The following is a 24,565-nucleotide window of genomic DNA, read 5'->3' as shown; positions in this document are numbered from 1 at the left end:
AGACCTAGAAACAGGAAAATGCGAACACTTGGTGACATAAGACAGCTATTCAAAACACATTTCAAACATTCTTCAAGCTATATTGCCCACATGGCAAACATGAAGGAGTTGAAACAAATATTGTAATACCTTATCTAAGAGTATCATATCTGAGTTCTAATATTGTTTTTTTTATCATGGTTACTAGAGCCAAGAATTTCACATTAAAGAGCAACCACAGAATCTTCCGTAATGTGACACAAACATACCATAATAAGCTACCACTATAGTATAAGAGAATATGCTAGGATATTTGATTCAGTTCACATATTCTATTGAATTACAGCTGCAGGAGAGAGAACCACGGTTAAGTAAAATACCACTCTATCTGTTAGCCTTTGAAATATTCCTGAAAGAGATCATTTTTTTTGTGCGTTAACTGAAATTCCATTGTCAGAAAATGATTTAAGCATATAATTTATGTTTTCCTGCAACTAATGCATTGCTGTCTCAAAGTGTACTTGATCTGTGAGCAAAACTGTGCTGTCCATGCACTGGAAGACCAAGCACCTGAAGTTATGGAGCTGAAGCCATTAGTGATTAAATTTTTTTAAAGAGTATGGACGATAATATAGTACCCAGCAGTTTACATATTGGCAGTTTACCACCAGGTTCAGTTTGGTTATTTAATTTAATAATGAACGACTATACAAAAAATTCTCAAGGATAGCGAAAAAGGGAGCTCAAAAGCCAAGCAGGTACAGTTTGCTTGGTAAAATCCTGTTTCGTCACATCAAAGATTTTCTGAACACTGAGAAAAAAAGCGCAGTTAAACAATTTGTCAAATGACGATTACAGCTCAGCTGCAAATTTGTCAAGAATTAATGCAATGCCCCTTCTTGTAATATCGCCTTCCTGATGATTAAAAAAAATAATGTTAAAAAATCTTGTCATGCATTCAAATAGGAATTTTTCTAGTATTTGGGATGGACTCAATAACAGGTAAATTGGTCAGTAGTTCTCAATGGATTTTTTGCCTTCCCTTCAATAGTGGCCTATATCAAAGCTTATCAAATCATATGACAGAATTTTCCTGAAACCGTTCAGTCAAAAAGAATGGAATGTTTGCAAGAACATGATGATACCATGGTAGCAATGAAGTGGGCATATTTCGCCTAAAAGTGCTCTAACCTGGCCAGATCCCCCTTTGAGAGCCTCAGAATGTATGTTAAAGCAGGTGAAAGTTTTTTTTTAGTGCGCAAGTGGTGTTGTGTTGTGTTACTGCCATTCTTGTTGCAAGCCTGAAATATTGATTGAAATTATCAGCTTTTTATGATGGATTATTCAGCAAACCATCAGTGCATTGAGAGACCTTATCTCTTCCGTTAGAAGGTTTGCAGGGTTTTTTGTTTAATTAATAATAACAGTAACAATGATGGTAATGCTTTGTATGCATTAAAACAACTCTATGTCTAAGAAATGCTTATAAAATACTTCAGATGCAACTGCAGCACAAGCACTCACATTTGCATGAAGGCACAAAATAATCTTCTTGTGACAACATGAGAGGATCTCTTTTGCAGCCTTCCTGTTCCTGACAAACCTCTCACCACTCCCCAACTTTGTTTTCTTCAGTGCATCCTCTTAAGATACACCCCTCACCCCTGGCCATTTATTTTGTCTGTCTCAGAGCTTCCCCTACATGCCCCATTTGCTATGATCCCTATGCTAATCTGGAACGTTCCCTCTATTCCTGCAACATCATCATCATCATCAGCCTGACTTCGCCCACTGCAGGACACAGGCCTCTCCCATGTCTCTCCAATTATCCCTGTCCATTGCCAATTGCGGCTACCGTATCCCCACAAACTTCTTAATCTCATCCGCCAACCTAACTTTCCGCAGCCCCCTGCTACGTTTGCCTTCTCTTGGAATGCACTCCGTTACCCTTAAAGAGCAGCAGTTATCTTGCCTTCATATTACATGCCCTGCCCAAGCCCATTTCTTCCTCTTGATTTCGACTAGGATGTCATTAACCCACGTTTGTTCCCTCACCCACTCCGCCCTCTTCCGATCTCTTAACGTTACACCTATAATTTTTCTTTCCATAGCTCACTGCGCTGTCCTTAAGTTAAGCTGAACCCCACTGACTTTCAATTACAGCATTACCCATAGCATCGGACAAGCTGACATGGACCAGATGGCTTTGGTGACCCTGGCACAAGATATCCACGGCGCTTCATGTTGCATCATAATAAATCTGTTTCTATCTCTCTCAGACACACATGTGGTTGTTGCAGCATCCATGTATGCGTGTGTTCTTTAATTTGAATGTGGGTGTTTGCGCTGCAGTTACATCTGAAGTGTCAAACAAACTTGCCTGAAACCTCGTTTTCCTCTTAATATATTTTGTTTACTGGCGATTATGTTGGAGTGCCTGTCTATTCTTTAGCTTGGTGGGTGCCATATATCAACTTTCTTCCCTTTGTATAAATTAAATAGACGATTCGTTGCTTCACCCCACGTCTTTAAATAATGCTGCTCATTTGCCTTCTTCATTTTTGTATCGTATATAGGACAGTTGACTACTTGCTTTTGTTCTGCTGTTCAGTATGCTGTAATTAGTATGTGTGAGCAGTTTTTGAAGTTGAAGTTGAAAGTTTATTAAGGAATCCAAACAAAGTTTCAAACGTATGCAGCGAGAGGTCCCATGGTACAAGACTGCGGGCGGGACCTCCAAGTATGACCAAGTAGAACGAGCCCATGCTTGTCTATGGTTTGGTTTTATGCAGTTTATCGTACGTCCCAAAGTGACTCAGGCTATGAGGGATGCCGTAGTGGCGGGCTGTGGATAATTTCGACCACTTGGGGTTCTTTAACGTGCACAGACATCACACAGTACAAAAGGCCTCTAGAATTACGGCTTCATTGAAATGAGGCCAACAAGACCGGGATCAGGCCCGCATCTTTCAGGTCAGCAGCTGGGCACCACAACTACTATGCCACCATGGCGGCTTGCCCATGCTTTTCATTCAGTGTTTCGGTATATACACTGCATTTGTCTTCACCTGTTGGGTCATCTTTTCAAGCCACTGACAGCAGTAGCTTTTTGTGGCGGCTCCCTCTTTGCATGCAAAGAAAATTCAATTTGAATTTGAAGAAATTATGCATTAAAATATTTTGTTTCATCACCTTACTTATTCACTCTCAAGGCTCAAGGGCATTATTTAGAGAAATGGGTGAACAGAACAAATTATTAACAGAACAAATCAGTTGCAGCTTTCTTGAAGGCGATGTTATTGGCGATCGCAGTGACAAAGGCAAAAAAGTGGTTCCTGTCGTTACTGGTGTGTGGAAAAAATAAATATATGACATGCAAGAACACAGGCTTTAAACATGTGGTCATTACGTGATGAAATATAGGGCTCATTGTAGTGCTCATGAAAAGCTGAACATCAGTGCACCAGAGGAAAGAAATAGCAGTTGTAAAACAGAAAACAAGACTGTCTGTACTGTTGAAACTGAATGGTAAAAAGAAAGAAAAATTTATAGCAAAGCAAAAGAAATATCAATATTGTCGTGACAAATTTGGCACCAAAAAGGCATTTGAAATGTTAAAAACATCTTGCCATCCTAATATCACTCCCAAATTTTAACAAGAATTGCAGACAATTTTAGTATGTGTGGTAAAATAACTATTTTGGTTCAAATTTAATACCCGCCTTGCTGCTCTGCCAATGCCAAAACTGGTAAAAATTTTTCTCGAAATATGCAATACCTAGAAGCACAATTCGAAACACTTTTTCAACAATGTGTCCATACCTTTGGATTATAAAGTTGAGATTTCGGGGCATGGTCAAAGGTGTCTACCACTCATATTAATAAGATAGCAAGAGCTGAATTACAACTATCCAACATTAAAATGATCATTACACTGCAAGATCAAATAGCCCCAGTTGAAGGACTCATCATGCTTCTGCAAGTTCCAGTGGTTCTCTCTAAGCTGGTGCCAACAATACATGATCCCAGCTCTTTCAACAGCACTTCAACAAACCTTGTTAGCAGAGGCACGAAGTTGGCAGTGCACAAAGTGCCATGAAATTACGGCCGACCATGCTCACGTCGAGGACTTCATTTCAACAGCAACTAACACACAGAAATATCTACAGCAAGATTTATTACAACGAAAAAAAGGTTTTCCTTGCTGTTAACCAATACGAAGTTGCCGATTTTGAGTCCTTGTGACACTTTCGGCCAAGTGAAATGTGCCTTGTGAATTGCTTATACGCATTGCTTACAAGGTGAGTTATTATTGAGAGAGTTGGCTTAGAATTGAAGAAAGCATGTAAGTTTGAGTAGTTTAAGCATACAAACAAGGAATGAAAACATAGGAAATCAGCTGTAAACAATCAATTTATTTCCTGGCTGAAGCACTGTACACAGGAAGAAATGAATCATTATTAGTATGGCTTCAATGCAAAGCAATACTGCAATTAAATAAGAAATTCAAAAGACAAGCCAGTTATGAAAGTTGTTCACGTGCCATCATGTCTATGCTATTACAACCGGTACCCTAATCTCTTAAAAACGTTCGATCTCGTAGGTAAATGAATGCGTCTTAAAGGGGGGGGGTATACTCCATTGCCACGCCATCTAGCATGACCTACTGACAGAATTAAGTATTCCCACAGAACACCACTGCAGTACACCAATTGTTTGTAATGTCTTTTCTGCCACCCATGCTTTCTAACACAAAATGTGCATGGATTCAGTCAAGACAGCTTGAGAGAAGTGGTACAAAACAATTAAGGATTCCGAACCTGCTGGCCACCTTTTTGACATTAATTGTGGAATATATTGTGGGCTTAGAGCACAACTGCTGTTAGCTTCGGTGCATTGGGCACATGTCGTGAAGTTTTCATCTTGCCTTAATAGTAGAATGAAACATTGGTCACTGACCATGTCGAACACGTTGATTGACATTTCAGAACCCTAACAGGTTGCTTGTTCAAAATGAAGGACTGGTCATGAAAACGCAGCTCCTTAACTAATCAGGGCAATGACTTTGCATAAGCCTGGTGAAGGTTTCCCTTTGTGACTGTCTTCAGCATCATCATAAAGGACTCCAGGTGCAGCCACACTTACAAAGTTCATTCAGTGGCAAATATTTCCACATTCTCCCACGCAATTTCACGCCCTGGTTGTGCATGTTCTGCCACAGCAGCTGTTCGATTCCTGCCGACATCACTGCGATGCTCTTTCAGCCGCCTGGGTATGTTTCTAGCTGTCTCCCCCGATGTAGACCAAATTAATCGTCGCAAGGTAAACGATTCCAGGGAACTTCGAACGAGGCAGAGCATCTTCGGCACGTGGGCAATATTCACCTGGTGCGTTTTGAAAACTCCTGCCCTTCGCCTGGAATGTACAGGGTCGTCAACTCTTAGTACGAACACGCGAGTGCGTGGCCCCACTCTGGAGGGCCACTGCGCACGACACGGCCGCGCATCGAAGCGAAGTGGTAGATGTCGTGAAGCACCACGCCCAGGTCCAACTTCTCCTGCGCCACTTGGCTGCGATGAGCGGCCGTGCCGGACGCAGTGGCCCTCCAGAGTGGGGCCATGCACTCGCGTGTTCAGGGTGGACGACCTTGTACATACGGAACCACTGCTCGCTTCAACTGACGAATGCCTCGGGGACTGCAAAAGCACCGTGTCTGGATCGTATTTATGACCCTGGCCCCACGCTGTAATGAATTCACATTATTAACTTGCATATCCTCAGCGCAAATCAGGTTGAATGCTCGAAACGAATGAGCGCACATATGCCCACTCGCCCAACCCATAAATTACGCGAAATGAAAGCGCATTTTCATACGGTCGATTAATTATGACAAGGTTTTCCGGAGAAAGCTGGAGCGTCTTCGAAGGCACTGCACAAGCGCGAGCACACAAACAACGCAAGCACACAAGAGTCCTTTCAAAACGAATCAAGCGATCACAACGCGCCACGCAAAAGCCAAGGTCACATATACACGGTGAGAATGATGCAAAACGCCGGCATGACTTTACCACACCGCCTAAAATCCAAGCGCAACCCCGAAATCACACGTCCACGCGTTGACAGGCTGATCAAACAAGCAAACGATGCAAAAACATCCTTTATAAACGGTGGCAAAAACGGCGGCTCAAATCCCGTCCGCCAACAATAAACGAAGCCAAGGCAATCCATGGGTGAAAATAACGCTTTGGGCCGGCTTTTCGTTATTTCCACCGGGTCGCAATAACGCTTTGGCTTGGATTTCCGTTATTCTCACCCGGTCGCAATAACGCCGGCCTTTCGTTATTTCCACCGGGGGCCCGATTCTCGATATTCGCCAATCCGCCATGAGCGGGGCGTACCCGTGACGTGTGAATCGGGGCGGTCCGAAAATGCGTAACAGCAGAATGTAATGACGACATTGAAGAATAAAAAAAAAAGTATGACAAAAAAATAAACGGTGTCGTCTGCTACTTGGCGCCAAGTACAAAAAACACCGCCGAGTTGCGGCGCGAAGGGGAGTTAGCAAAGTAGCGCCGTAGAGATGGACGGTGAATTGCGTTGCGGCGGCGGTCTCGGCGTACTCGCCGCACAGTGATGGTGCTGAATGCGACGCTAAAGACCCTGTGGCCGGTCGTCACGGAAATAAGAGTTTAGCGGTAATTGTGCTGCATGAAGCGAACGCTTATTGCCCGAAGCCATCGCGTAGCGTGTCGCGTCTCCGTACTTTTGAGATGCGATCAGCGTCACGGGGAGAGGAATTGGCGGAGAAACGGCTGGCTCTCGATCGCAACCTCAACGCGTCAGTGGCGTTGGAAAGCTTTACCTCATCGTGTCACTTCTTCAGGTGCATAGACCTTAACACTACCCTTGGTTACGTTTGCAAGCGGCCGCGCACGAAACGCGACTGCGAATCGCGTCAAGTGCAACGCTATGAGCGCGTACGTCTTATTATCAAAAGCGTCAAATGCGAAAGCAAAATAGGGAGATATTGTTTCCCGCCAGTACTTAAAGAAAAACAGACAAAGCTAAAAGTCCACTGTCAACAGAAGCATGTATTTCACAGTGTTGGCGTTTCACTTAATCTCAATAGGACATGGCACTCATCTTTTGCTTTGTGAACATTAACTAAGCCTGCCTGCAAGCAGACTTCACGGACTTTATATAAAAGCACCTCACGAATGCATGGCATAGAGTGGCAGTTACATAATTTCATTCAAATAAAAAAAGGCTTTCAATAATGCTATTTGATTTCAATGTTTGAAAAGGCCCTCAATCTCGTTAATTCTGTCTAACAATGAGCACACAGCACTTACCAAGGGCATATAGGCAGGTACACCACTCGTGTGATACAAGTACGCACCAAAATGTGAGAGGTGAAACAAAATTTGTCATGCCCATCCCTACAATTCCTTTGCTGTAGGACAACAGTAATGCATCCACAGCAGCACCAGGCAGCTCCTTTCAATGCAGCAAGATTCCTTGTAAGAGGGCAATGTGTGATGTCAAGAAAGGTGAAGTCGGCTAGAAAAAGATATCTTCACATATGCTACTCAACATTGGGGAACGGGACGAATATAGAGGGGGATAATGAAGGTGGAGTGTGATGCCACATCACAAACAGGTAATGCAGTGTGCAAGACACTTGCTTTATTTGCTTCATGCAAGTTATCGGTTTGGTTTATTGGGGTTTAACGTCCCAAAGCGACTCAGGCTATGAGAGACGCCGTAGTGGAAAAGCAAGTTATTATCATATCATGCACATACACGCGTATTATCTAGTGCGCATGTCATATTAAGCCTGAACATGGCTCTGGGTCAGGTCAAGGAGCTGAAGGATAATAAAAACAACGGTGAGTTAAGAAGGAAGAACAGCAACGCAACAAGAAAAGCACAAGCATGCACAGCAGCAAGATAACACACAAAGGGGGCAATAAATGCAAGGCTAACATGACCCACAGTATTTGAGGGAGGCAGCATCACAGACAAGCAGTGGTATTCTAGCAAAAGGTCTCTTAATGCAGCATGATAACATTGGATGATGTGGATTGGTTTTGGCAAGCCCTGTGCACGCCACGAGCAATCTACAAGAGGCCTCAGTCATGTTTCTAGCCTGATGTGCAAGTGCATGACTTTCCCTCTGTGCACACTCCTGACCACATACATATCAGGGCCATTGTTGGTTTTCTTTGAGGGGTGGATCACAATGCCGTTAGGCAACATTTACACCATACACTGATGCAATAAAGACCCTGTGATGCCACTATTGCGCACTGCAGGAGAGTAATGCTCAATGAAATGCGTTCACTCTCAAAGTACCTTCCTTTACTGTGAACTAAAATAGACAACCCTCTATGTACACTCAAAATATGATATCTACAGTTCAGTGAAGGGCACCATGCCAGATGTAGGTGCTGAAATGTCGGCAAATGTCTGAAAGGACACTGAGGACTAATCGAAGTTGCTCTGCAACAGTAGATTACCACATTCCAATAACAAAGGGCCTACCTGTACTGAGAACAAAGCTTGTGTACAGCTCAGAGATTATTTGTTCAAAGAAGCAGTTCAAAATTACCATGGTGAAGTGCGTTGGCAGGAAGGCTATTACAGCCGTTGGTTGGTAATAACTTTATTAGTCCCACTTCAGTGGATCAGGTGAGTGTTAGTGAAGGGGTGTTGAAGAGGTCGGCGACGGCCCTCAGGCCACTTTAGGTGACCAGGCACTGTTTGGCTGCAGCAACCTTCAAGGCCCAGGCCATGATGCAAAGCTGAAGCTCTGCCTGTGAGCTGCGCAGAGAAGCCTCCCATCGCTCCTGTGATTCCACCCCTTGGAAAGGAGGTTTCGGTTTGTTTGGGCAAGCCTGATATGAGCGTTTAAAATCCGCTCTGGTGCTCGAGCATAAGTGACAGGTTGGAGATTTCTCCCCTCTATGTATGTATTACACTCCACTGCATGAAAAAAAAAAAAAAACAGAACACTTAAAATGCCTAGTGGTGTGTGCACATGGAGGGTAAATTGTTTTTTTGAGCATGATTAAGGCAGCTTGAAAAATGGTAAGCAAGTCTGATTCAGAGTTTCCACGAGGAGAGTGTTAAATAAATGAACAGAAGCTATTCACCACCAATATAATGATAGAACAGGTTGCAAAATGTTGATGAAATTGGAGTCATTGCAAGTGCCTGTGCATAAAATTTAAGCTCCCTGAAAAATTACCGTCTTGTACAGCTTTGCTGGCTAATTTCTCTGAAAGTTCTAGCAGAAGTATGAAACCAAACCAAGTCAGGTGGAAACAGGCTGCTATTCTTTCTTCACACTATAAGAATAATTTTTTTTTCCGACTACCACCAGGTAATATTATTAGTGCTGTATGGTATGTGATGGCATCGCAATTAGTGCTAAGAAGTTATTGGGTGCCATGTGCAGCCAGAAAAGAAAGGTACGGAAAGCCTGCACACACCACTGTCAAGGAGAGAGGCTGCCATTCAGCAGAAAACCCAGTGTTATCCAGCCGGCATTGCGTCAAAAGACAAGCTTCACGCGTGGGTGTCCACAGTGAAAGTCACTGAAAAGAGGATTTGTAATCTGAATCAAACGTCAGCACATGTCTGAAACTGCTTGACTTTATAAAGTAATAGATTTTACGTACAAAAAATTTTCGTTAATTTCTGTCTGGCTTGAAGCCCATGGCCCTTGGATCGCCAGCAAGGCACGCTACCAACTAGGCCATGTAGGCACATTGATTTTGCTGAGGTACAAAAAGGGGGAGTGATGTGTGGGTGCTGTTGGCTTAATTTGAAGCCTAGCAATGTAATAACTGCAGTGAGCTAGAGATGTGGCAATTAGTGCGAAACTAATTACAGTAACATTACGTAGGTGAACTGCAGCGTGGAAGAGTTCAAAGACAAGAATTGGGAACCTGTGTTGAGGCAACTGTGATAAATGTGTGAACACGAATGAAGAACAGTGACTGTGTGTGTGAAGAGAAACCGCTGCCGGGAGCCATAAACACTGTCGTGTCATACCCATGAATGCTGAGCTCAAGTGTGCCCCTACATTTTTGGGGAGCAAGACAAGTTGAAATGCCTCTTAGGTGTTGCAATTTGCTTAAAAAAGGAGTGAGGTGTCTTATACATGCACAGTGAAAAGTTTGTGTAAGCCATTATTGGCAAAATAATTTATTTTCATCACTGAACTTCATGCATCCTTGAATTCATTATGCAGCCTAACTGCGAATCATTACCTAGTGCAACGTTACATATTGACGAATATGTCTCGTCTACAAAGATAAGAATTTTTTCGGGACAAACCAGTCTTTCATAAACGTTTGACAGTGGTGTACATGCACATTAGTGTTGCCTAGTTTGCAAACTGAAGTAGCCAGCTGAAGTAGCCACCTTTGCTAAACAGAAAAATGGCAGCACGGACACTGATACGGTCCAGTCACACTAAGGGTGCAGAGGGTAAACAGGTTGTCTAGGATTTGTCTTAAAATGACCAAACAGCAACCCCAACTTATATGAATGAAAAGTGCAAGGGGATGAGTCAATGAAAATGGGATCTAACACAGTTTCACTGGGAGGACAGGTGGGCAGTGACCTTCCATTCAAGGTTGCATTCAAGGTTGATAGCCCAGCACAGAAAAAGATCTTGGACCTCAAATCCTGGAAAGAGAAAAAGATCCCGAACCTGGGAAGACCGGCTGTGTAACCCAGAAAAATCAATAGCGTTTACTACTACTACTACTATTATGATCCATTTCCAGCTAACTTATTGAACCGAATCATGCCCTTCCAGCTACAAAATGCCATTTGGAGTTCCAGAAGAGGGCAAATATGGGCTGGTTGATACATGTTTTACGAATTGGAAAAACAGCGCAGTGAAAGACAACACAAAAGAAGGACAAAATGCCAGCGCTTAGAGCTTTATTATTGAAACACAAATTATGTCCAGCTGCATAATTTATACTTCCAGTTACCTTCAACTGAATTAATGTACAATTTGTAGGTTTTCGTCAGGGGTACAAATTTCAGCTAGAAGATGGGAATGGGTACACGTGTCAGAACGCTGGCCAGGCCTTGCATTTTCATCTGGGAAATTGACCGTGAAACAATTACATGACTTTTCCTTCAGGAAAAATACTTCACTGCTGTATAACTACGTGCAGCATGTGAAAGAAGCAGTCAAAAGCAAGCAGACAGAGGCAACCAAATGCCATGAGGCAAAGCATGTTGTGATCTCATCACGCAAACAGTGCCACACAAGACGTATTGCACCCTGAAGAACAGATGTTGTAAATGACTAGAGACACAGCGACCATGCTGTATGTTGAGCATGTTGTGGACTGCTGGCTCTCAACAAACACCAAAGCAAACAATGCATTGGTGAAAGCATGTCCAGTCAACACCCAGGTGCTGGAAGGAAAACATTTTGGTGCTTTCCTGTCCTTCACTGAACTTAAGCACCAAATAAAATGTGCGTTGTGTACAAGCAGAACACGTAGGGAGGCACCACACGAAGGGATGGCACTTCTTCACAATCACCAAAGCATGTGTTGAAGCATGCACTCAGCAAGTTGGCAGACGGTAGGCTGAAAACACTTGGGGCACTTCCTGACTCACACAAAACTGCAGCACCAGACAAAAATGATTTCTACTGTCATGGATATCACCAATATGGTCCTATTCAAAGAACAGCACCAAAATGATGAAGACTTCATCAGCTTCCTGGCAGTATGCTATCAAACTTGAAGCAGAGCAAATGTATGCTGATTACTTGTGGCATAGCTACACATGACAATCACGGCAGTGAGTGCAATTCTCGAAAGCAGCTGCTGATCATGCACTTCCTGTCTGTCAGGTAGAATCCAAATGGTGCTGTGTCCTCCTCCCTGCTGTAGATGTTGGTGCTCCTTCTGTTATCACCACCTGCCAGTGGTGTCATGGTCCTGCAGCTGAGTGTGGATGAATATGTTGTGTTGCACAGTGCAAGCTCCGCTGACCTTTGCAGAGAACTCTTGACCATGGCGTACCATGACCATGACACCTTTGCAGACACCTCATGTAATCGTTCAGGAACCCGGTATCACCACCCAGCTAGGCAGCCAGTCCAGCCGAGGGGTGAGCGAAGATGAATCTGGCATCATGGCTCCCGAGCACACGAGACCCCACGGTGAGAGTAGTCCACCACATCTGCATAAGATGCAAACCATCACCTGCACATTAATCAACGCTGTGCACTGAAACCTTCCAACGAGCTAGACATTGCGTTTCCAAATATGAGAAATTGTTGAAGCCTCAAGTTCAACTATTGTCTAGTTTTACGCACAAATGTAAAATACGCTGACTGCAAAATCAATCATTAGTATCAAAACGAAGTGTTGCCATATAGCTAGAGGTACTTGATGACACATTTCCCAAACTGACGGATACAAATAATTAATACACACTTTTTATACTCAAGAAAACCACCACAGAATGCACTGCAAGGAAGGGCACAAGTTCAACTGTTTATGACTACCATGAGTTTTTTAGTATATGCATGCTTTTTCATTTTGCACCAATTGAAATGAGGCTACCTTGACATTGCGGTCACTAAGAGAAATCCAAAGCCAGAGAACAACACTGCGTGTCACCCACACCTATCTCCACTGTCACCTGAAAAGTACAGACATGATTAATTTACATGTGGTTCTATTTACACTGTTCTTCCTTGCTCAATAAACTATATATAAATGCAGACAGATATCATTAGCCGCATGCAATCTTACTGCAGGCAAACATGCTATCCCTTCATGCCTGCCACAACACACTAAGCACGTGCTCACCAGTTTAACGATTTCCATGCGGGCAGCACATGGAGAGAGACTGCACATAAATGGGTCATGGATGGATCCCGCACAGATTCTTGTGAGCTGGAACCTTCACCGGCAGGAACACCACACCTGTAAATGAAATGTACAAGACTCATATATATTTGTTTTCCGTGTGCCCTTAGAGAAATAATTTTTTCCACCCTCCTACGGTAATTTCCACGTGACTGCTGCGTAACTGATGATGTAACACTGTTATGAAAATTTCAGCTTGAATAGCGAAATCACTTTAGTGTGCTTCATTAATAATGCTTAAGACAGGTTATAGTATTCTTTTACAATGTCACGCATTTTTTTTTTTTTCACACTTAAGGAAACGACGTCTTTCAGCTGATTTCACCGATGCTGCCTTTCACATTCATCAACACCAAACACAAAGAAATCGATCAACGTACTAGCATGCTAGGCTTTGTTTTCTCAACTTGGCGCTGTGTGCAAAAACTGAAACACAGTATGAAAAAAGCAACGCGAAGTGCCGAATACAAATTTCGGATTCTTGTTTTAAAGTCATCTCCAGCATGCATGCGAAAGGAATGAGAATGATGCTACACACACACGGATGTCTCGTCAAGAAGCCCGACACATTCCTGGAGTTTGTTGCTCGGCCGCGCGAACACCTCTAGTGTCATCCGCTCATCACGCGAGGCAAAGCCCATCCGTTCAGCGACGTTTCACAGCTGGCGATCGTCCCTCAGAGCTCGACAGTTCGGCACTGCTTCTCGCCGCAATGCATCCTTGCATAGCCACCACATATATGCCTCGTCAGATGATTGCACAGACGAGCTGTCTAGTCAGAGACAACTCGAAAGCATCGCGGTGACCTCGAAAGTCGCTCACCTTTCCCACTTCTAGGGTTTAACAAACGACGAATGAATGCAAGGAGCAGCAAATCGCAGCGCCGGCACCGCCATTCGAGCAATTTTCGCGCTTCACTAACCGCACGGACGGATGATTTCTCACCGCGAGCGAAGGGTTTGCAACGGGAGAGCAGTTAGCGCCCCCATGCGGCTGTACGCTTAAGCCTTCACTATTAACGCTCTCGAGGGTTGCTTATTTCAGATGAGCTCTTACAACGCGATATCATTACATTGTGCAATGAAAACAAGACTTTTGTAAGCTTAGTTTTGTCTTGAAATAAATACCCGTTAAAATGCGGCTACCTAACGCCGTATAAATCAGCATTTCACTAACTCATTTGCATGATTCGGGTACCTTTCGCCGGGCGAAATGATGGCGGCGAATTTCAGCCATTTTTTGCAATGGCGGCACAACGTAAACGTGATGAAACGTCATTCTGACATCACTCCAAAATGTGTGCCTATCACGTGATTTACGTGATATTGTTCCAACCAATCAGATTTTAGGAAGTTGCCATTTCCGGTGTGCAGCTATTTTCTCCGAATTGGCAAGTCGAGCGCAAGTGCTCTCGCACGGACCGCTTGTAGCTTCTTTTCCCTTCACAATCACATATATGTACCAGCCGGGCACCAAGAATAGCGCTACGAAAATGCATTTTCAATGCCACGTCAAATCGACGTCACCGCGAAAAGTGATCGCGTAACCGACCCTGATTGACACGCCCATTGACGGCGATTGACACTTCTGACAGCCAATCAGAGAGGCAATATGGCGCCGACAGGCGAATGTGAATATCGAGAATCGGGCCCCGGGTAGCAATAACGCTTTGGCTTGGATTTCCGTTATTCTCACCCGGTCGGGAAGTGTCTCCTGCGACCCGGTCGAAATAACGCAAGCGTTATTTCCACCCGTGACGTCGCATCCGGTTTAAAAAAACGACGTCACGTCCGGCCATTTTTTTGTTTGATTTATTTTGAGCCGAGCCAAGCATTGCTTGCAGTAGCTGTATGGCCGGTCGGTGTGTGCTGCGCGCGCTCGTGTTGCCCGTGAGCAATTTCTCTGTTCTTTCTGTCTTTTGGTATGCAAGTATTGAGTGATTGCCCGTTATCTGACATTCGGCATTCCGTTGTCAACTTCCTTGCGCCCAAATATTTTGTGTTTGCAGATCACCCAGGACTAGCACTGAGCCCGCTTGCCCGGCAGTGGACACAAAGGCCCTGAAGGTGAGACTCATCTGTTTTATCCCGAGTTCTGCTCAAAAGCTCAGTGCAGTTCACAGAAAAGAATATACGCTGAGTATGTTTTTGTACCTTTTGTCAGCCGTCCCAACGTAACTCTTGGCCATGTAAAACACGCATGATTACCAGCTTTAGCGTGCGCCCAAAAAAAATGGCGGGAAACTTTTGACAACAGCCCAGTTGAGCTAACCGTTTATGCGATGAGTTTTGTACGTGGTCCGACTTTTTGTGACCCCGCTGCTAGGAAAGTGTGTCGAATACTGACTTAATGGTTTATTATACAGTTGTGTTGCTGTGAATCCATGCGAGCCGCTTTCCGAAACGCTTTGGTGTCCGGAGCGCGTAAACATGTTCTTCTTTTGAATTTATTTTCATTTCACAGCACTTGAAAAGCCGAAGTGCAGTTTACTCGTGTGCACGGACCTTCCCGATTCCTGCTTCGAGTCCGGCGTTCGCTTGCTGGCGCAGAGGCTGAACAAATGAGACGATAAAATGCGGAAGCAGCAAAGGCTTTAATCAGCCACAGGGTGAGCTCTCCACCTTCTGTGAATTTTATAACTCGAGTGCTGTGCCACCTGCACTGAGCATCGGCTTTACATGGGGAAGGTGCTTGGACCCAGGTAGCTAACTAGCATGGAGCGCATGAGGCAACTGGAAAAGCAAGCTTTCTTTTAAATCCTCTAAGCTTAAAGCCTTTTTACAGGTGATGCTGCAGAGATGCCTGAAGGAGGTGAACGTTGTGGACAAGGTGTTTGATGTCCTTTGATATTTTGGAAGCTTGTGAGATGCATAAAGCTCGCAAGGCACTGTTGCAGTGTGTGACAGGCTGTCACGGATCTAGCAGATTATAATTTTGAAAGTGGGCTTCCTGCTGTGAAACCGGGAACGCTTGTGCCTCTAGAGACAAGCAGTGGCGAGAAGCCATAGACGAATGTAGGTAGGACAGGTAGCTGAATGAGGGAGTAGTTCCCATATTTGAAGAACACATGGAAAGACAAGGACAAGGCGTTGTTTGTGTTGTTCCTTCTGTGTCTCTCTTTTTCCCACAAGTTAAAAGTAGATACTTGTTGTAGTTTCACTTTTTGAGGCTACCAAGAGATGGAGCACAGGGATGACTCACACAGCATTGGTGCCCATTCACACTTGCGAGTCGCAAAGGGCACGCGACCAGCAGTCGGTTGCGACCAGGCAGCAGCTCGACAACACTGTTGTTCACACTTGCAAGCGCGACCATCGGGTCGCCTTCTCGTTTGAAGCGGAAACTCTAGGGAATGACGTTGTTCGCGCGCTTTCAAGAGTTTCCTCTGTTTTGACCGCGCCTCCTGCGCTAGCGCTCGGTTCCTCTAAACTGCTATTCGCAATGTACTACGATGACCTGAGCGAAGGGGAGGATGTCGTGGCGGTTTTGATGTGCACCGCGGTCGTACAAACGTTATGAGGACAGAGGCGCGCTTCTCTGCAGGGCCGGCCTACCAGCCTGCAGTATGTCGGCCTCCGGTGTCAGAAAAATGCGCCAATATTGCTTATTCGCGAACATACCAAGCCCTTGGGTAGAGGAATGTAAACAGTGAAACATTTTTGAAGATCGCTGGCCAATACCGAGTTGCTGGCAAAAGTGATAACTGCAACACATGCAAATTTCTTCCCATAGCCGCTTTGCTGCTGCTGCCCAACGCGGCTCGACTGTTGTCTGCTAGCCCGCTGCTAAAGGCGTCGCGGAAATCAAGCATGTCTTGATATTATTATGACACAAGGTCCACAATAAAGCGGTGATGAAAGCAGCATCTTAATTACTAGCGCTGGCCAGGATCCAAAGCGCCCTCAGCTGCGGCATCGATATGAAACCGGCTAGGCTTAGCGACGACTAGGAGCAGCGCAGGTCGTCGCCCGGCGCGCCTGTGAGCGGTGTCGTTGCCGGAAGCTTGGCTCGCTCGCTGATTGGTTCAGCGGTTTGCGACTCGCAGTCACGAGGCTGATAAATCGAGCAGCGAGTGACTGGCCCGCGACTGTTGCTTTTCGACCAGGGCGACCGTTTGCGACTGTCGCTTTTCGACCAAAACGGTCGCGCGACCTCTGCGACTCGCAAGTGTGAACGGGCCTTTAGTGTTTTCGTTCCTACTGTTTTGTGTACTTGCACCTCTTGATCTCAAATGCGGCTTTTGTCATGATCTTGCATGGTGCTATGCTGATAAAAGATGTGTGCGGCACACTTATGGGTGTGTGGCATTCAGGTTCAAGCACCAACGTAGGGCTTCCAGTGCAGTAGGAATTATGAAAGGAAAAAAAGCCTCAAGGATGGGGATGGGCAGTTTAGCTCTTCAGTTTGCCTTTTGTGAAAAATTCTGTGGCAGGAGGTTACATGTCAGCCCACCCCTTATGCAATGCTGCCTTTGGGCCGTTGAGGTACAGATAAACTGATAAATAAACAACAAAAAGCAGTTCCTGTTCAAAAAGTATAATTTGCAGCTTTGGTGGAGGATTTTCTGTGGCCCCTTCAGGGAGGGTTTACCCAGAAATTGTAGTTATTGCTTAATGCCTCTTGGTCCCAAGAACCAAACACTGAATCAATTGCCCTCATGCCTCTTGATGAGGGAATCTGAGAGGTCGAAATGATAATTTACCATAGGTGTGAACAGTAATGGGCTGGATGTATTGCCAAAGAGAACCGAATTCATCTACTGGACTGAGTGGTAAGAATTTCGGGTTGGTTAAAGCACAGATGGCTTAACATCATATCGCCAGATCTTGTATTGTTGGCGTGTGTGATTGTTGCAATGTGTGTGGCTGGTGAGGTGTCAACTTGGGTGTGACAAAAGTTGTAAGCTCAGCCAGAAATGCCTATGCTGTTTGAGCTCTGGGCAAGAGCTTTGAGCGAGGCCACTGCACTGTGTCCCTGTTGTACATTTGGCTTTTGTGGTGCTCCAACTTCCTCCTTCCCCCACCTTTGCTAGGAATGTTGCCATGGGACTGAGAGAAAGTGGTGTGATGTAATTAGAGCAGTGGCATGGCCATAAGATCCATCCGCATAGTACCACTTCTAGGTTGTTTGCTGGTTTGGCACCGCAGTCAGAATTGAGGTGAGTTGTGAGTGGGCCACTGTGGAAAATGACATTAGAGCAGCAGCAAACATGGCACCAATGGTGGAGAGCAAACTTTGATGTCTGTGTTGCCATTGTTGTCAGTTATTTGTGAGGCCATCAAGGGCAGCACCTGTTCTGAATGCATCGCATAGCAGTAGATCAGAACTTCACTTTTACACTTGGGTCATGGGCCTCACTGCAGGAGGTGTATCAGGTGTATTTCACGTTGAGACGCATCAAATTCAGCAACCTTTCTACTCATAAGTACAGTGAAACCTCATTAAGGCGTACCTCGTAGCACTGCAGAAAAACTATGTGCAAAGCGGCAATATGCCCAAACTGAAAGCGGCCTGAATATATCCACTTACCTGGTAAATAATGATTCCTGATCAATTTTTTTAAATGTGCACATGAAACCTTTTAACTGCATAGCTACCGTTCAGCCTCGAATGCGGCTTGAGCAGGATATGTAATCCGAAGGCAAAATAACCGCTGGTCCTTAAGGGTCCTTAAAGAAGGCTAGCATAGCAGGGGGCGGCAGAAAGGTACGTGGGTGGATGAGATTAAGCAGTTTGCCGGGATACGGCGGCCACAGCTGGCGAAGGACAGGGTTAATTGGAGAGACATGGGGGGAGAGGCCTTTGCCCTGCAGTGGGCGTAGTCAGGCTGATGGGGATGATGACACTGCCATCCTGCTGCAGAACATCTGCAAAGAGCCCTTCACAGGCAGCGTGGCTGTCAATACTGAGAGCTTTGCCCCAGTGTGACACACTGCAGCTTATTTCATTTGAGAAGCACGCTATCCATGACAGCGTTGGTAATATGAGAACGCAATGAGATGGGGCTGGACCACAGCTGCACAGTGGCGCAGATCAGCCAGCAACGCAGCAATGGTAGGTGCGGCACATGGAGGAAAACTGAAATCTGCTGCAGAGAGGCTGAGTCATGTGACAGCGATAAGCAGTAGCTATAGCAGTGGCACGTCTGCATGGCCAGGGTCGTGGCTGCTCGTGCACCAGCACCTGCAAACAGGTTAGTGACGAGCCTCGGGTGTGGTGGGGACAGGCTGGCACCCCCCTTTCCTTACAATGGGAGGGAAGAGTTCTCTCTTTCCAGATGCGTCAAGCAGCTGCAAGTAGGCTAGGCATGTCAGCAACATGTCTTATTATTAGGGGTGTGCGAATATCAAATTTTTCGAATACGAATCGAATATGAATACTTAGTTCCGAATATCGAATCGAATATCGAATAATCAAGGACAGACGCATTTAATCACTACAAAACATTTATTTGGGCACCCAAGAACATCACAGTTCAGCTATCGATTATGAAATGAACACAAAAGGTGTGTGTGGGTGCACAAAAACTATCAAAGTCGAACAAAATTCTTAGAAGAGTGGAAATATCAGAGAAGATGGCTAGTACACAGCATTGATTAAGGCTAGCTTGCCATCAGTACAAAAGTGCGTTGCTGGGATGACGTAAAAGGTTGTCGTGAAGGAAAACCAGCTGGTCTGGTTTTCCTTCCACATGGTCTGGCAAAACCACATGGTCTGGCAAAAGTAGTTCCCTTCTAGCTGAAACGACTCCTCCAGCCACAGAAAATGCCCTCTCACTTGGCACTAACCTGGCACGTATTTGCGAGGTACTTCGTGCACAGCTCTGACTATACCAGCTTCGCAGGTATAGCCACAAAAAAGCTCACCAGCGCAGTCAGCTGCGGCATGGCCCTTGGAGGAAGAAAGAAAGGAAGAAAGAAGCTTGAATTAGGAGCTTCGAAAAATTTGATTGCTGGTCTGCACACGATTGTCTCCATGTCCAGGTTTTGCACTATTTCCTAATCCCTGGCATTTATTGGCACTTTCACTTCATTAAAACTTTTTGTGTGTGTGTGCTGGCACAAATTTTGGAAAGCTCCTTTTTTAGCGCTTGCATGTTCTTTCCACATTTTCGTTTTTCATGGGGCTGGAGCTTCATGGCACATCCAGTCCATCAACTATTCCTTGGCGTTTTGAGATACTTTGTCTCAATGCATTTGTGTAGTGTGGAGGAGCCGCCGCTGCTCTTAAGATGCTTTGTCTCCTTGCTTTTTTTTTCATGGCCTTCTCCGCAGTGCTCAGGTGCATTTGGGCAAAGTATCGAAAAATGATGACTAGCTTGGCTGGCATTTCCTCTTGGTCTCTGAATGCACCATGCCGTCAGAATTTGACAAAATTATGGACATGTACACCATGGAATCGTTCCACAAAGTTATCCAGGATTTATATTGTGAAGAAAAATAGCGTAACACGCATAATTTTTGGGTTTGTTATACGGCACATTACACGAACCAAGAACAGAATAGCAAGGTTCTACTATATTTCTCTGAAGGGCTGTGATGGCTTTACAGGGTGTTTAGCAACCTTGAATCATCAGGGGAATTTTCTTTACCTGGAAAAATGAGTGAATTGTGAGGGATACGGTCAAGAAAGTGGCCAAGTTGGAAAAAAGGACTGACTGAAATTAACGCAGTGGTCTGCCACAAGTTTCAACGGTACTGCGAGTGCCCAGCACACGGTCTGTTCACATTTTGCTTCTAACATGTATGAGGCATGGCAGCCTGTCTGTTTTGGGTGTCTTTTTCTTGTCGTCCATGATGTGGGCATTGTATATACTGGTTCATTCTGTACAGGTTCCCGGACTCGACAGTTAATTTGGGCTAGTGCATATGGATAGACATAGCTGCATTCAAAAGTATTTTCTGTGGAATAAGCCGTAGTCATAGCAATGTAAAGAATTCATGCACTTTCAGTGTACTCATGCGATGAGCCACGCCACCCTAGCGTGGCATCAAAATCAAACTGAAAATCTTGCTCTCAGGCCTCGTCAATCTTGTAGGCCATTGCAGAAACAAACAGGCTAGTTTCTCTGTGGTTCGAGCTGTGATAAGGTCATAGGAAGCTGATATTTTTTATGGAAATCTCTTGGTGCTTCTCCCATGGCATTGCTGCTGTCGAAAGGGATGCCAGTGTGAGCATAGGGCGCCTTCATTGGAAAGGCAGGAAACGGCAGTACTTTTCACTGATGGAAAAACCATCCTTTGAAAGCCTGAAATAATCTCTGGCAGTACAATGAGCAGTTTATGAATCCCCTGAAAGCATGCGGAGTGTTTTGTTTAGATAATTTTCCAGCATTTTCTCAAAGTGGTGCTCTTTGTTTCTTCTGTAAAAGCACATATGACCACCACTCTTATGAACCATTAAAAGAGAGCAGGAACTTGTGAGCATAATTTTAAGAAACTTCCAAATCTAAGAGCCCAGATCACTGAGGCACTTTTCGTCTGGTGAGAAGGAAAACAGCTGCCGAAATTGCTGCACAGATTTTGAATTGAAATGTGCCAGCATCTGTGGGCCCGTTATGGCTAGGGATTCCAGTGTGGTGAAACTGATACACAAAAGTTAAGCGGGCCATGTCCCGTCAAGAATGGTGCATCCGGGACAGCATTCGATGGTTGGAGCTGTCTCTAGGTGTCACGAGGCAGCGTGGAAGACAGTCTTGTTAAAGCTCTCACTCACGTTGTAGCTTAAGCTGCTGTTCATTGATTTTTTGTGTAATCTTTTGTTTCTCAGCAGTGTGCCACATCACGTCATACGCCTTTTCAGTGCGAACTGTGGCAAGAGCACCTCCACTTGCCAGCTTGCAAATTCAAGCTGTCAGGTTTTTCCCTGCACACAGTTATGCTTTAGGCAAATTTTACCATTCTACATGATTTCCTCTCATTCACTGAGATGCTTAGTAAGCATTAGGATGTGATAAATTATGAGAAGTAAAATATTGGTGCAGAATATTCCGTTTCATTGCTGCATTTTGAGGAAACATGTTTTTATTGTAATTGTAACTATCTGTATTGATATCTGAACTACTCTAGAATATTCAGTTGCATTTGCTGTGAATTTTATTGCTGTTATCTGCTTCAAAATGAAAAAATTGATGTTGCCACGCACTTGGTAGAGAACATCAAATGCTGGGAAGAATGAAGAAAAGGGTAGCCACCTATAATAAAGAGATGGACTTCGTAAAAGGAGCTTTCTCAAACACTGGAAGCAAATCTCTTTTCAATGCAGCTTTTGCAGCTTCATTAATTTTTTTCTGTGAATTGATCATGTATACTGTCCATTATTATCGCCACTATGTTTCTCGCTTCGGCCGTCGGGAATTCAAAATGAGTAGCTTGCTGGACACCCAGTTTTCATTTTCTTTGTTGAATGCTTCAGCTCGCCTAGATAGCATATTTAACTCAGGAATGCATTTAACGGCTACATTTTAGTCTTTTTGTCCGCAGATTTTTGTTATTCTGTGCACACCGCAAGGAAACTCGACTATGTAAACCATGCGGAAAGATATTTGTTTGAGTGGGATTAGATTCTTATTTTATGTGCAATGTGGATAGCAGCAATGCACTGCACTGGGTGCATTTCATCCAATGCAAGCAGATGCTGCTTTCAGTGGGCATCTAGATCACGAGGGCTTATCCAAGCTGCAACGGGAACAGGAGCATTGCTGAAAACTAGGTCTAATTTCATACATAGCAAAGCGCAAGGAAAGCAAATATTTATTTTAAAAATGCATTGTACAAAACAAATTTTATCTGCTTGTGAATGCGCAATATACTCGCAAGATCACCAAAAAGACTCCCAGAAATTGTTGCACCCTTTTATCCTTTTGGAATGGGCAGAGTGTTCCAAAGCGGCCGCCGCGGTGGCTCAGTGGCTATGGTGCTCGGCTGCTGACCCAAAAGACGCGGGTTCGATCCCGGCCGCGGCAGCTGAATTTCTTTAGAGGAGAAATTCGAGGCCCGTGTACTGTGCGATGCCAGTGCACGTTAAAGAACCCCAGGTGGTCGAAATTTCCGGAGCCCTCCACTACGGCGTCTCTCATAGCCTTAGTCGCTTTGGGACGTTAAACCGCATAAACCAAACCAAACCAGAGTGTTCCAAAGCTAAATACAATGCTGAAATCACGTATTCGGACTGAGATCGTCCCAAGTGAGCTGCTTGGTTTCAGAACTCGACATTGCCCCTCACCCGCTTGGCTTTGCTAAGCATGTCATAGGACCGGCCGGCAATTCGAAAAGCCCTGCTATGCGCAGCATGTGTACGAGAGCAGACGACGCAGCAGTCCCTTTGTCTACTTTTGGAGCCCGCGTGACCAGGGTTGATGCTCTTCCTTAGGAGTGACGTCATAACACACCCCGGCGCTCAGAAAGCGAAACCGCTCAGTATAAGTAGCACGGTAATAAATTATTTATAGTGCATATATGAATCGTGCAGCATGTGTCATGTATATGTGCCCTGGGGCCAACCAAAAAACAGACACCAACCAAAAATTTGTTGTCCCCCATTTTAAGATTTTGGGTTTAGTATATGGAGCTTTTGACCTCCTGTGTGCCAGTGTCGGAAGCTGCAAAAGGAAATGCGGCGTGTTGTGGGTTGGCCAAGCTTAACTGCCAAGACTTGAAACCTGATAATTTCATTCTCTTAATTAGTACTGGTCTGACCCAGTGAAAACCTTCGGTTGTTTGTCTTGACTATTTTCATTCTCTCTTGAGCTCTGTGCACACTTCTTTTTGAGTGTGGTTCTTCCAGCACATATTCAACAATGTTGCTTTTATCCTTTTTTTTTTTTTAGGTCTTTCAAATGTCCATGCACAAGGCCACTACAGGAGTGCGTAGGCTGCTGCGATAGTCTGTTGGGCGATGTTTAACAGTACCTTTTCCTGGGCTAGTTGGTGTGACATTGTGTTCACGAAAGTAAAAACAGCGCTAAATTCTACACAAACCACACAGACTGCAGCGCCCGTCTTGTCAGTCTCTCTGTGTGGTTTGTGTAGAATTTAGCACTGTTTTTACTTTCCTGAACACAATTGGGAGATGTTCTTATCTTTTTCTCTCTTGCATGCATTCCATTTTTTTGTGTGTGCATTTGTTTGTGGGTTTCTCCTGGTGGTTTATTAGTTGCATTTTACTTTTCTGAGCTTGCCCACTTTTGTTTTCTCTTTTCATGGCATCCAACCCTGCATATGGCTGACACTAGGGGAGGGACTGCAGCAACCGACCTTGCATGACGCAGCATTCTCTGGTCCAAGGCACCTATTCATCGTTCCAGGCTACTGGCTCAAGAACATGCTCACAAGTCTGCACCTTGGCCTACAAGCAGAATGACAATATACCCATTGCTGCCAGAACTGCTGTGCCAAATAAAGTATTCCTACCAACGTGCCTTGTCGGTGATTAATGAAGCATATGAATAGATTACTAACAACTTGGTTAGCCCTATAGAAAAATCATGTTACAAAACAGTCGGTTGAGACCGTACCCAGCCTCCACATTGTTTCCTCTGCAGAGTCGCATATTGCCTTTCTGTTTATGCCCCTGCAGCAGAAAATGTTGCACAAAGTTAATGAGGAAAAGAAATTTCACTGACAAGCTGCTCTGAGACTACTGCTAGAAGGATACTGAAGCCCCGT

The 24,565-nt window shown here is 44.7% G+C and overlaps 1 long non-coding RNA gene across 1 annotated transcript; it reads left to right on the top strand.

Moving 5' to 3' along the window:
• The first annotated feature begins 14,623 nt into the window (after positions 1-14,623).
• Positions 14,624-24,313, top strand: LOC149335791 (uncharacterized). The gene is made up of 4 exons (XR_016284104.1): positions 14,624-14,788; positions 14,908-14,965; positions 15,363-15,507; positions 24,133-24,313. It is a non-coding gene; the product is annotated as an uncharacterized LOC149335791 (long non-coding RNA).
• The last annotated feature ends 252 nt before the right edge of the window (positions 24,314-24,565 follow it).

Source organism: Amblyomma mixtum, chromosome 7 (genome assembly GCF_055824585.1).
Source record: "Amblyomma mixtum isolate Tamu chromosome 7, ASM5582458v1, whole genome shotgun sequence".
Classification (NCBI taxonomy): domain Eukaryota; kingdom Metazoa; phylum Arthropoda; class Arachnida; order Ixodida; family Ixodidae; genus Amblyomma; species Amblyomma mixtum.
Note: the sequence above shows the minus strand (reverse complement) of the source record. Positions and strands in the feature narration are given on the sequence as shown.